The sequence below is a fragment of the Rana temporaria genome, chromosome 12, assembly GCF_905171775.1.
Source record: "Rana temporaria chromosome 12, aRanTem1.1, whole genome shotgun sequence".
Lineage (NCBI taxonomy): Eukaryota > Metazoa > Chordata > Amphibia > Anura > Ranidae > Rana > Rana temporaria.
In genome coordinates this window covers 59,485,440-59,498,708 of record NC_053500.1, presented here as the reverse complement: position 1 = coordinate 59,498,708, position 13,269 = coordinate 59,485,440, and the positions used below count along the sequence as shown (strand labels likewise).

The window sequence follows — 13,269 nt, the reverse complement described above, 5'->3', positions numbered from 1 at the left end:
AGCATGTCAAGAAATTTTGATCCGCTGGAAATCCATCCCCGGGGAAAAAAATCCGCGGAAAAATATCCGCTGGATCGTACACACCAGGGGATCTATCCGCTGAAACCGGTCCGCGGATCAATTCCAGCGGATCGACCCTCTCATGTGTACGGGGCCTAAGACTAAAACTATAATTGAAATTTGACTTAAAAAAATGTTCATACCTCAATACCATAAATAATAACATATTTGATTCTTCATTCCAGCAGTATATAAAGGAGTTTGGAAATTTTTGAGAAATGTTAACTAATGCGTTACAATTTAATTACAACCATTAGATTTTAGTCGACTAAAATGTACTGGAGATTTTAATCGACTAAATAGGACTAAAACAATTGCAGAAGACTAAAAATGGGACTAAAACCAAAATGCCATTTTAGTCCTAAGATTAAAACTACCGTATTTATCAGCATATACCGCGCACTTTTTTACCCTTAAAATCAGGGGGAATTTGTGGGTGCGCGATATACGCCGATACCCGCTTCCCGCGCTGTGTTTGAACCGGCCGCAGACATATACCGAGTGCAGTACACTCGGCCAGGCTCGGCTCTGCTCGCGGTCACGCCCTGTGTCACTTTCTAGCCTTTATGCGAGAGGAGCCGAGCGTGCCCGAGTGTACTGCGCTCGGTATATGTCGGCGGTGGCGTTCAAAACACAGAGCGGGAAGCGGAGGATCGGCTCAACAACAGCGCAGGAGAAGCGGGGAGGACACCACCAGGGCCGCAGACGGACGCCGGACCGGAGAAGGCCGCCGATGGATGCCGGACAAGACACCAAAACTGTAAGTAATTAAATTTTTTTTTCCAGGAATTTCCCTTCTACATTAGGGGTGCGCGCTATACGCCGGTGCGCGCTATTGGCAGATAAATACGGTAAATCGAAATTTGCTGCCAAAATGAACACTGGTTTTTAAGCAGCTGTTTTGAAGCCTTTAAAACACTTTCACTGCTATTGCCTCCCCCGCCCCCCAATTTTGCTCACACTAAAATGCACATTTTGCATGTAATGCACTTAAAGTGGAGGTTCACCCAAAAAAAAAAAATCTATTTTTAACACTAGATTGGGCCTAATTACGGGAGGCTGAATCGGGCGTTTTGTTTAAAATCAATGCAGTACTTACCGTTTTACAGATAGATGTTCTCCGCCGCTTCCGGGTATGGGCTGCGGGACTGGGCGTTCCCATTTGATTGACAGCCTTCCGACCGTCGCATACAACGCGTCACCAGTTTCCGAAAGTAGCCGAACGTCGGTGCGCAGGCGCCGTATAGACCTGCACCGGCGTTCGGCAACTCGTGACGCGCTGTATGCGACCGTCGGAAGGCTGTCAATCAAATAGGAACGCCCAGTCCCGAAGACCATACCCGGAAGCGGCGGAGAACATCTGTGTGTAAAACGGTAAGTACTGCATTGATTTTAAACAAAACACCAGATTCTGCTTCCCGTAATTAGGCCCAATCTAATGTTAAAAATGTTTTTTCGGGTGAACTCCCGCTTTAAGGCCTCATTCGCATGGGCTCTCAGCCCCATGCAGAGCCATTTGTTTACTTTTACTAGATGTGGGTGCACAGACCCAGTTGTACCACCTGTGCACCTGCAAAGTAGGACTTATTTGGTACTCAAAATTGTCCAGAGGCCAAGATTACCTCTTTCGGTATTTCAATAATGAATATGTATTTCTTAAAAGCAGAGTTCCACCCAAAAGTGGAACTTCCGCTTTAAGTACTCCTCACCCCCAAACATGCCATGTTTGGCATGTAAACAATTTTTTTTTTGGGGGGGGGGGGGCACTTCCTGCCCCACTTCCTCATTCAGTCTTCAGGCCGCCTAGGCGGCGTCTTCTCTACCCCTAGGCGGCGGGTCCCAGAAGATCGCTCTGTCCACTCCGAGGGCGCAGCAAGATTCACGCACGCATGTGCAGTGCACGCCTAGCCGTGAAGCCACAAGCTGTCACTGACGGGTTCCCACAGTTCCAATGACGGGGCCGCAGAGAGGAGCGGCTTCAGAACAGGCAAGTATAGGTATCTTTTCATTACAGGGTTAGAGTAGGCTTAAGCCTCGTACACACGATCTGATTTTCATTGGACAAAGCGTAGGACTTTTTGTCCAAAGGGCATTGGCCGTGAACTTATATAGCATACAAAAACGGCAAAGAATTGTTGTTATATATATATTCAACATATTTTTGGTAAAAATTGCAATAAGCGTATATTGATTGGTTTGCGCTAAATATATAGCGTCTACAAAATAGGGAATAGATTTATGGCATTTTTATTATTTTTTTGAGTAATGGTGGTGATCTGTGAAATTGCGGCAGACAGATCAGACACCTTTGGGACAATTGACATTCATACAGCAATCAGTGCTATAAAAATGCACTGATTACTGTGTTAATGTCCCTGAATGGGAAGTGGTTAACACTAGGGCACGAGCAAGGGGTTAGAAGTGTTCCCGCGTGCGTGTTTCTAACTGTGGGGGGGGGGTGTGACTGACTAGAGGAGGAGACATAATTACTGTTCCTAAACTAGTAGCAACAGACGATCTGTCTCTCCTCTCCTGACAGAATGTGTGTACAAACACCCACACGTTCTGGCTTTTGTGCCTGCTAGCCACGCGCATCGGGCCCCCCCGCTGTGCAGCACACGCCTGCTATAGCCGTTTAAAGGGCTGACATACAGCTATGGCGATTTGTGGGAAAGAGCCAACCTGCCGCAGTATAATAATGTCAGCTAGTGGTTAATCACCACTTTTTTAACATACGGTCACCAGTAAAGTACATCATATGCATATGACTAATGTAGCAGTGATCAGGGGCACTGACTGGTGACAATATGTTAAAAACAAAAATTATAAAAATTGATTACGCTTGTTTAAATTTTCTTTCATTTTTCTAATATTTTTTCCTTTCATCAGTAGGTCAATTTCACAATATTAACACTCTACTCTGAGGGGAAAAGTTTTCAACCGTTATGAATGGGTTAACCATTTAGGACAGTTGGAATCACTAGTTATCTGTGATTGGTTACAGCTAATCACATTACTGGGTGGTGTGATTAGCCCAGGTACCATGTGACAGCTGTGGGCCATTCACAGCTGTTATGAATTAATTCATTGATCCCAAATTTTAAGCTTTGGGCTTAAATTTTGGAATGCACTACAGCTTGCACATTTTTTTTAGCACCCTCCCAGACCCAGGTATGTTTGCAAGACCTCTTACTATTTTTGGAGAAACTATGCAATGGAAAGGGAGTAATACCCCCACACACTTTCGGTGTGTTAGGGATTATTAACACAGTTTGAAGTATACCCCTTGAAATGCATTAGGGAGTGGGAAAGGGAACTGCGGAAGGCTTTCAGTCAGGAACAGCAACAAAAGATGTTTAGGCTGATCCACGAGACATCAAGATGCACCAGAATACAAGAGACTAATTTTAAGATTTTTACTAGGTGGTATAAAACACCATAAAAATTAAATAAAATCTTCCCAGATGTCCCAGATCTATGTTGGAGATGCCAGAGGGAGAAAGGTACTATGCTACATATCTTCTGGGACTGCCCCAGGCTGAAAACCATCTGGGTAGAGATTATACGAACTCTTCAACGCTTTACAGATGTAACTATACCGGAAGACCCAGCATTTTGTCTTTTACATGTGAATGATATCCCAGAGAAGAGCTATAAAGAATCCCTCATCTGTCATTTTCTAGATGCTGCAAAGGCTTGCATACCATCGAAATGGAAATCAACAACACCCCCAACAATACAAATGTGGGCCCGTAAAGTGAAGGAGATAAGCAGGTTGGAAGACCTGGTTCTCTCGTCACGTCAACAACAGGAAAGATATTTCGGGATCTGGGCGCCCTGGAACTCTTTCTTGGCCTTTGAGGAGGGGGAACTCTCTTCGACAATGAGGAAAATACGTAGGAGACGTGAATGGAGTAAGGGCATAAAGTAGGTGAAAGGTCGACCTCCCGCCTGGCAGATCGAAGGAAGGGGGGGGGGGATTGTTTTTTTTGGGGGGAAGGGGGGATACAGGGAATGGACTATACTAGGTAGGAGATTGTTTCAAAAGGGCAGCAGGGCCAAGGTAATTCCCAACTGTAGGAGAACAGGAGGGAAGGAATATTGTTGATAAGTTATGGTTTAAATATTGAATGTTATACCATAGGTTCTTTGTTTTTTGGGTACGTACTGGTTTGATGTATTTGTTATTGGTATACTAAAGTGTTATTATCACTATTGGTTTAACTTGTAACTGCCTAATTATTGAAAATAAAAACAAATATTTGAAAAAAAAAAAAAAAAAAAAAAAAAATTGATAACAGCTTGACATTGTGATCACGCAGCAAGAAAGGAGGAGCACACAGTGCGCTCCTAAACCCTGTGCAGACACATGAAATACATGTATGCAATTGTGCCTGCAATGAAATAACTGCCTTTTCATTCCCCCTCATTTCCTTTACGACTTCAGTATCAAAAAGGACAGTGGTGACTCCTTTGACTTTTTGCCCTGCTACTGTATTAGTGGGATACACAATAACACTGGGGTCCCCATATACACTATATTGCCAAAGGTATTGTGACACCCCTCCAAATGATTGGATTCAGGTGTTCCAATCACCTTCATGGCCACAGGTATATAAAATCAAGCACCTAGACATGCAGACTGCTTCTACAACATTTGTAAAAGAATGGGTCGCTCTCAGAAGCTCAGTGAATTCAAGTGTGGTGCTGCGATCGGTTGCCACCTGAGCAATAAGTCCATCTGTGAAATTTTCTTGCTACTAAAAATACAACGGTCAACTGTTAGTGGTATTATAAGAAAGTGGAAGCAACAGGGAACCACAGCAACTCAGCTGTGAAGTGGTAGTCCACGTAAAATGACAGCGCATGCTTAAGCGCACAGAAGTCCCTGCCTGCAGAGTCAATAGCTACAGACCCGTGTGGCCTTCAGATTAGCACAACAGAGGTTGGGCTTGGCCCCTTAATTCCAGTGAAGGGAACTCTTAAAGTGTCAGCATACCAAGACATTTTGGACAATTTCATGTCCCCAACTTTGTGGGAACAGTTTGGGGATGGCCCCTGTAATGTTCAGGGGTGAACACCATTCACGATCTCCCATTCCATCAACCCAAGACAGCTTCCGACACTCCAACCATCCAGCAGACCCGATCCATTCCATAAGAATTCCCCCCAGAATTACGAGACAGACGCTCTGTGTTCTGAGTCAAAATGTATGAACACTTTTAATGGCAACTCTCAGTCTTCTATACAGTACAACATATTACAGTAATCAAAAGGAACAAAGAACTCTCCACCCACACATCACTTCAATACACACTCTTAGACAATGACATCCCGTTCAGCTAATTATTCCCCAGACATTCCGTCTCCGACAATAAGTGATTCACCTGCAGAATGCACATTTCTATGTCAGCCATTTTGGCAATGATTTAACATGACCTAATTACTACAGCTGAGAAGTCACATTCCACACATAAAACAGTATTAGCATACTTAATGAAAGGTCTTTGAGGAGCCCAAAAGTGACTCCTGTTACAGCCCCTTCCTGTTCCAACATGACTGTGCACCAGTTCACAAAAGCAAGGTTCATAAAGACATGGATGAGCGAGTTTTGGGTGGAGGAACTTGACTGGCCTGCACGAGTTCTGACCTCAACCCGATAGAACACCTTTGGAATGAATTGGAGCGGAGACTGCGAGCCAGGCCTTCTCATCCAACATTAGTGCCTGACCTCACGAATGTGCTTCTGGAAGAATGGCCAAAAATGCCCATAGACACACTTCTAAACCTTGTGGCAGGCTTCCCTGCCGAGAGCCTGAGATGGCCGCTCCCCTTCCCTCCGCAGCGCAGTGCTCGAGTGAGCATGGAGGAGCAGACAGTCAGCAGTTCTCTGCTCAGGGAGCTGTGAGAATCAAGCCATCAGTGATGTTTGATCGCTCGGATCTCAGTGTAGAGGCACCGGGGGGACAGAGGCAGCATCAGACCCATGCTGCATCCACCCAAGTATGATCCTGGGAAAAAACGGATTCCCATACTTCTCTTTTAAAGTTAATGTGCGTGTAAAGGCAGGCATCCCAATACATTTGGCAATTCAGTGTATGCGAGGGGCTTCAAAATAGAGAAACACAGTTTGGGTTTTTCTTCTGGTTTTACAATTCCCGGATCAAGGTCTGGAGAGTTTGAAGCGATTGGGTGGGAAGAAGCCTCTACCCCTGTGCCTAGGTCTGACCGGACTAAGGTCCTAAGCCAGATGTTCCTGCCTGATGCCGGGACCAATACTTTGACTGTACAGACCATATCTGTCTGCCGACTAACGACACAGGACTTTTTATGGGCCATGTTTCTGCCTGGAACAATACTTTGGCTGTGCCTGACCATATATTACACACACACACACACACACACACACACACACACACACACACACACACAGGTCTGCTGCCTGTAATGACCCAAGACTTTTTATGGACCATGTTCCTGGCTGCTGCCTGGATGATTTATTTGGCTATTGCTGACCACATCTCTGCCTGCTTCCTGGAGCTTGGACTGGTTCTCCTCTGCGGATAACTGCTCTATTAAAAACACAGGTGACCTTTTGTTTACCCTTTGTTCAGCAAGGCTGTGAAGAAAAAAAATCTCACACATGTGGTATTGCCATACCCAGGAGGAGTAGTAGAGTGTTATTGGGGGTGTATTTGCAAGTATGCCTATGCTGTGTGAGAAATAGCTTGATATGAAAATTGTTTGGGGAACAAAAATAAAATAAACATTTCTTAATTTTCCAGAGTATTGTGGGAAAAAGAATTACAACTTAAAAAAAATGCACTATGCCTCTTACTAAATACCTCGGACTGTCTACTTTCCAAGGGGTTATTTGGGAGGTATTTGCATTGTCCTGGCATTTTAGGGCATCAAGAAATTAGATAGTCAGTAAATCAGGAATGACCAATTTTCAAATGATATGTACCATAGCTTGTAGACAGATTAACCACTTCAGACCCAAGGACGTCCCTGGGACGTCCTCGGCTTTGTGCGGCGATATCTAAATGATGCCTGCAGCTGCAGGCATCATTCAGATATCGCCGTCTTAAGTCGGCGATTCTGTGCACCAGAAGAATGATCAAAGCGGCGGTTCCGCCGCTCGATCGTTCTTCTAGGCAGCAGGAGGGGACGGCCCCCCCCCTCCCGCCGCCATCCGGTGCTTCTCCGGGCTCTCCCGTGCCATCGGGGGGCCCGGAGAGCGAATCGGCCGGCGCTCGTTGGTGAAGCATAGAGATGACTGGTGACCAGACGGTCACAGTCATCTCTATGACCGTCGGAGGACCGGGCGCGACGTTATGACGTCACGCCCGGTACCCGGAAGTAAACAAAGCCGCTATCGCGGCTGTCGGCATGTAATCAGTGATTTTTTTTTTCACCGATTTCATGCTTGTAAGCCTGTAGGAGAGATGTGGGGTCTTATTGACCCCACATCTCTCCATTGTAATAGGAATAAAAGTGATCAAAAAAATAAATAAAAAGAAGTGTAAAAAAAAAAAAAAAAAAAAAAAAAAAAAAAATTTAAAAACCGCCCCTGTCCCGGTCGCTCGCGTGCAGAAGCGAACGCGCATGCAAGTCCCGCCCACATATGTAAACATCGTTCAAACCCCACATGTGAGGTATCATCGCGTGCAACAATTCTAGCACTAGACCTCCTCTGTAACTCAAAAATAGTAACCTGTAAAAAATAAATAAAGCGTCGCCTATGGAGATTTTTAAAGGCGTGACATGTTAGGTATCTATTTACTCGGCGTAACACCGTCTTTCACATTATACAAAAAAAATTGGGCTAACTTTACTGTTTTGTTATTTTTTAATTCATGAAACTTTTTTTTTTTAATTTTAAATTCTATCTTTTTTTTTTTTTTTTTTTTTGAGATCTAAGCAAAAAAAACAAACACACACCAAAAAGAAAGCTCTATTTGAATGAAAATTTAAAAAAGTTATATAGGTACAGTGCAAATGTCATTCAAAGTGACAGCGCTGAAAGCTGAAAATTGGCTTGGGCAGGAAAGGGGTAAAGGTGCCCTGTATTGGTGGTTAACCACATCAAAACCGCACGCAGTCATATGACGTCCAAAAAGGGGATCTCTTATCTGAATGATAAAAACAAGGAAAGCTGCGCCACAAAAATAAAAGTCAATTGAAATCAGCAAACTAAGAGTGTGATAAACGAAAATCCATATAGATTCAGTAGGTTATTAATGAAATGTCCATATAGGTATATTCCTCAAGTGGTAAACATATGGTATGCAGATTATTTCCTTGCAGAAAAACTCCTACGGTCCACACCACCAAGTGACATATAGACAATAAGTACACCCTCCACCGGAAGAATAAGCCGCTTACCAGAGGGCAAGCAATTCGGTCAATTGGTGTCATGGTCTTACCTCCTTGCAGGCTTCTTATCACTGACATGTGCTGGAAGCCATCTTGCTTCCTGGGGTTCTTATAACTTACCACACCCTGTGGATCCTCCTTCCCACTGGGAGGAGCTGGATGCTTTGCACACACACACACACACACACACACACACACACACACACATATATATATATATATATATATATATATATATATATATATTACACACACACTGCTGTATTTCCTTGCTTGGGCCTCTCGTATACACACGTTCCTGTGATTGTGCTGCTGCTCTTGGTTACCGACGCCGGCTCCCACGGACGATCCTTCTGGCTCCTGATCCCCGGCTTAGTTTCACCACCTCTCTCTGACTACGGACTCCGGCTTGGCTGACTCTCATTCCTGGCTATCGATCCTGGCTCCGGTGGAAGACTATGCTGACTGTTTGATCATCCGTTTGGACTTTAACCTTGCTGTTTGGTTTTTAACCTCTTGACCACTGGGCACTTAAACCCCCTTCCTCACCAGACCAATTTTCAGCTTTCGGTGCTCTCACAATTTGAATGACAATAACTCAGTCATACAACATTGTGCCCATCTGAAATTTTTGTCCTTTTTTTCCCACAAATAGAGCTTTCTTTTGGTGGTATTTGATCACCTCTGGGTTTTTTATTTTTTGCGCTATAAAAGAAAAAACACTGAAAATTCTGTAAAAATAAAAAAAAATTCTCGTTTCTGTCATATTAGCAGGTATTGCGGAGTATTGGGGGTATTGCAGAGTATTGGGGGTATTGCAGAGTATGGGGGGGTATTGCAGAGTATGGGGGGTATTGCAGAGTATGGGGGGTATTGCGTAGTATGGGGGGTATTGCAGAGTGTGGGGGGTATTGCAGAGTGTGGGGGGTATTGCAGAGTGTGGGGGGTATTGCGTAGTATGGGGGGTATTGCAGAGTGTGGGGGGTATTGCAGAGTGTGGGGGGTATTGCAGAGTGTGGGGGGTATTGCAGAGTGTGGGGGGTATTGCAGAGTGTGGGGGGTATTGCAGAGTGTGGGGGGTATTGCAGAGTGTGGGGGGTATTGCAGAGTGTGGGGGGTATTGCAGAGTGTGGGGGGGGTATTGCAGAGTGTGGGGGGTATTGCAGAGTGTGGGGGGTATTGCAGAGTGTGGGGGGTATTGCAGAGTGTGGGGGGTATTGCAGAGTATTGCACAGGGAGGGATGGATGGATCTGTGACTGCATTTGTCACAGATCCATCCCACAGCAGCTGCTGACACCCCGCGCTTCCCCCCCTCCCTCCTCTCACACTGTACCGATCGGTACAGAGAGGAGAGGGAGGAACCGGCGTCATTACATGACGCCGGTTTACAAGTGATCGCTCCGTCATTTGACGGAGCGATCACGTGGTAAACCGCCGCTATCAGCGGCGATTTACCGCGATCTGTGATGCACCGGGTCTTCTAGACCCGGCGCTCACAGATGATTCCGGGAGCGCGCCGCAGGGGGCGCGCGAGTGAAGGATTCTGGGAGGACGTCCCAGGGACGTCGTCCCGGAATAACTCAACCGCTCTGTAGACGTCTTTTGTCTATGGAGCGGTTGGGAAGAGGTTAATAAAGCCTTCCTATTTCATTTATCTGTTGTTGTACGTCCGATTCATGCCTCCGTGACATTAGGCCCAAGCCATGAATTCTGACGGTACAGGGCCACCTTCGCTACCTATGCTGGTTGCCAGACTGGATCAGCAGGATCACCTGCTGGGTCAGTTCGCTCAGGCGTTGCAAACCCTGCTTGCACGCACGGCTCATCTCGCTCCCATTGCCGATAGGCCGGTTGTCGCTCCTGGGTCCGCTCCTACTGCCGCTCCGGTTGTTGCGCCAGAGTCTACCCCGACACCTGTTGTTGCGCCTGCGGTGTCTCTGGGTATGACCAGCTCTGCCCCCCTTCCGCAGCGCTTTGGGGGAGAGCCAACTCAGTGCCGAGGTTTCCTTAACCAAGTGGGCATTTATTTCGAGTTGCTGCCACATGCCTTTCCCACCGAGAGATCGAAGGTGGGCTTCCTGATCTCGCTGCTCTCGGACAAGGCCTTGGCAAGCCCCTTATGGGAGAACAATCCGTTGGTTGCCGAGTTTTCCGGTTTTGTCGCTTCTCTTCGGAAGGTGTTCGATGTACCGGCTCGCTCTGCCTCTGCTGCGAAGCTCCTTATGTCCGTCAGACAGGGTTCACGATCGGTAGCCTAATACGCCATTGAGTTTCGTACCCTGGCAGCAGAGGTGGGCTGGAATAATGAGGCTCTGGTCGCTGCTTTCTCCCATGGTCTCTCGGATGCCTTAAAGGATGAGGTTGCGGCTAAGGACCTACCAGTGGAGCTCGAGGCTCTTATTTCTTTCCTGATTTTGATTGACACCAGACTCAGGGAGAGACCTTCCTTTAAGGAGAGCCTGCGGAGGCCTCCTAACAGATTGGCGCCTACGTTTGCTGTCCCACCCGTGCCTCCCTCTCCTCCCACGCCTCCTGGGGTTGACTTGCTTGGGGGTGAGCCCATGCAGCTGGGGTTTGCTCGCCTGTCCGAGGGGGGAGAGGGCATCCCGGAGACGCGAGGGTCGATGCATGTACTGTGGTCTCAGCGGGCATTTTCGGTTGTCATGTAGGAACCGTCTGGGAAACGCTCGCACCCGAGATCCTGTCGGGGGCAGATCTTGGGTGGAGTCTCTTTGTCCCCGGTTTCCCGTGCTGATAAACCACTGATCACCGTTCTCTCCTGGGTCGGGGGCTCGGTGACGACCCAGGCGTTGGTGGACTCTGGTGCTGGTGGGTTTTTCATCGATAGTAAATTTGCTGCCGCTAACTCCATTCCTCTGCAGGCTCGAGTTTCTCCGCTGGTTCTCGAGGCGAAAGACGGCAGACCCCTTCAGCCGTCGCAGGTGACTCATGAGACCCTTCCAGTGGAGATAGCCATTGGGGCCGTTCACAGGGAGTCGGCCTGCCTTCAGGTCATTTCGTCTCCACACTACTCGGTGGTCTTGGGGTACCCCTGGCTCCAGAAGCATAATCCGACTTTCGATTGGAGATCGGCCGAGATCCTCTCGTGGTCACCACAGTGTGGGGCTAGTTGCATCCATGGGCCTGTCAAGTTGTTGTGTACCTCCTCGGACTCTGTGTTGCCTCCTGAATACGAGGGGTACCGGGATGTATTCGATAAGGTGCGTGCTGGGTTCCTACCTCCGCATCGCCCATACGATTGTGCCATAGATTTACAACCTAGTGCCATTCCTCCTCGTGGCAGGGTCTATCCACTGTCGGTTGCGGAGAATGAGGCCATGGAGGAGTACGTGAAGGAGGCGCTTTCCTGGGGGCACATTCGCAAATCCTCTTCCCCGACAGGGGCTGGATTTTTCTTTGTAAAAAAGAAGGGCGGAGAATTGAGGCCTTGCATCGACTATAGGGGCCTAAACCGCATCACGATTAAGAACGCATACCCGATTCCGTTGATTTCCGAGTTGTTTGATCGCCTGAAGGGGGCCACGGTCTTTACCAAACTCGACCTGAGGGCGGCAAATAACCTTGTAAGGATCAAGGCTGGTGATGAGTGGAAGACCGCCTTCAACACCATTGACGCCTTCATTATGAATCCCTGGTTATGCCTTTTGGGTTGTGCAATGCGCCCGCAGTCTTTCAGGAATTTATCAACAATGTTTTCCGTGACCTGTTGCAGCAGTGTGTGGTGGTCTATTTGGATGATATCTTGGTATACTCTGAATCCATGGAGGCCCACATTCTGGATGTCAAGCCAGTGTTGCAACGATTACGAGAGAACAAGCTTTTCGGTAAGCTTGAGAAATGCGAATTTCACCGGTCCCAGGTAACCTTCTTAGGTTACATCATTTCCGCTGAGGGGTTCTCCATGGACCCCGAGAAGGTTTCGGCAGTCTTACAGTGGCCCCAGCCCAGTGGTCTTCGCCAATTATTATCGGAAGTTCATCAGGGACTTCTCCATGCTGGCCAAGCCTCTCACGGATCTGACCAGGAAGGGCAGTAATTCCCATGTCTGGCCGGCCGAGGCCATCCGGGCTTTTGAGGCTCTAAAATCTGCCTTTGTGTCGGCTCCAATACTGTCTCATCCCAACCCTGGGTTGCTCTTTGTTCTCGAGGTGGACGCGTCTGAGACGGGAGTAGGCGCCCTTCTGTCTCAGCGTCGGACACCAGAGGGTCCTCTGCTTCCCTGTGGGTTTTACTCCAGGAAACTGTCTCCCGCGGAGTGCAACTACCAGATTGGTGACAGAGAGTTGTTGGCCATCGTGTAGGCTCTCAAAGAGTGGAGGCACTTGCTCGAGGGTTCGGTGGTTCCGGTTCTCATCCTGATGGAACACAAGAATCTGACTTACCAGATGGGCTCTGTTCCTGTCACGTTTTAATTATGTGGTCTCCTATTTACCCGGTTCCAAGAACGTCAGGGCGGATGCCTTATCACGTCAATACTCCGAGCTGTCCAGGGAGGAATCGGTACCGACTTCGGTCATACCTCCAAATCAGATCCTGGCCGCCATTCGCACCAGCCTGACCTCTCCCCTTGGAGAGCAGATTTTGGAGGCACAATCTGGTGCTCCCTCTGGGAGACCCAACGGCAGATGTTTCGTGCCTGAGGAGTTGCGCACTCAGTTGTTGCGAACCTACCATAACTCCAAAACCGCGGGGCATCCTGGAAAGAATCAGCTGTCCTGGGCTGTTTCACGTTTGTTCTGGTGGCCTTCTCTACGTTCTGACATTGCCGCATATGTAGCGGCATGCTCTGTTTGTGCCCAGAATAAATC

The 13,269-nt window shown here is 47.6% G+C and overlaps 1 protein-coding gene across 1 annotated transcript in view; it reads right to left on the bottom strand.

The window, feature by feature from the left end:
* The window catches only part of CBX8 (chromobox 8), a 139,140-nt gene that overhangs the window by 91,746 nt on the left and 34,125 nt on the right, over nucleotides 1-13,269 (bottom strand). The window lies entirely within an intron of this gene.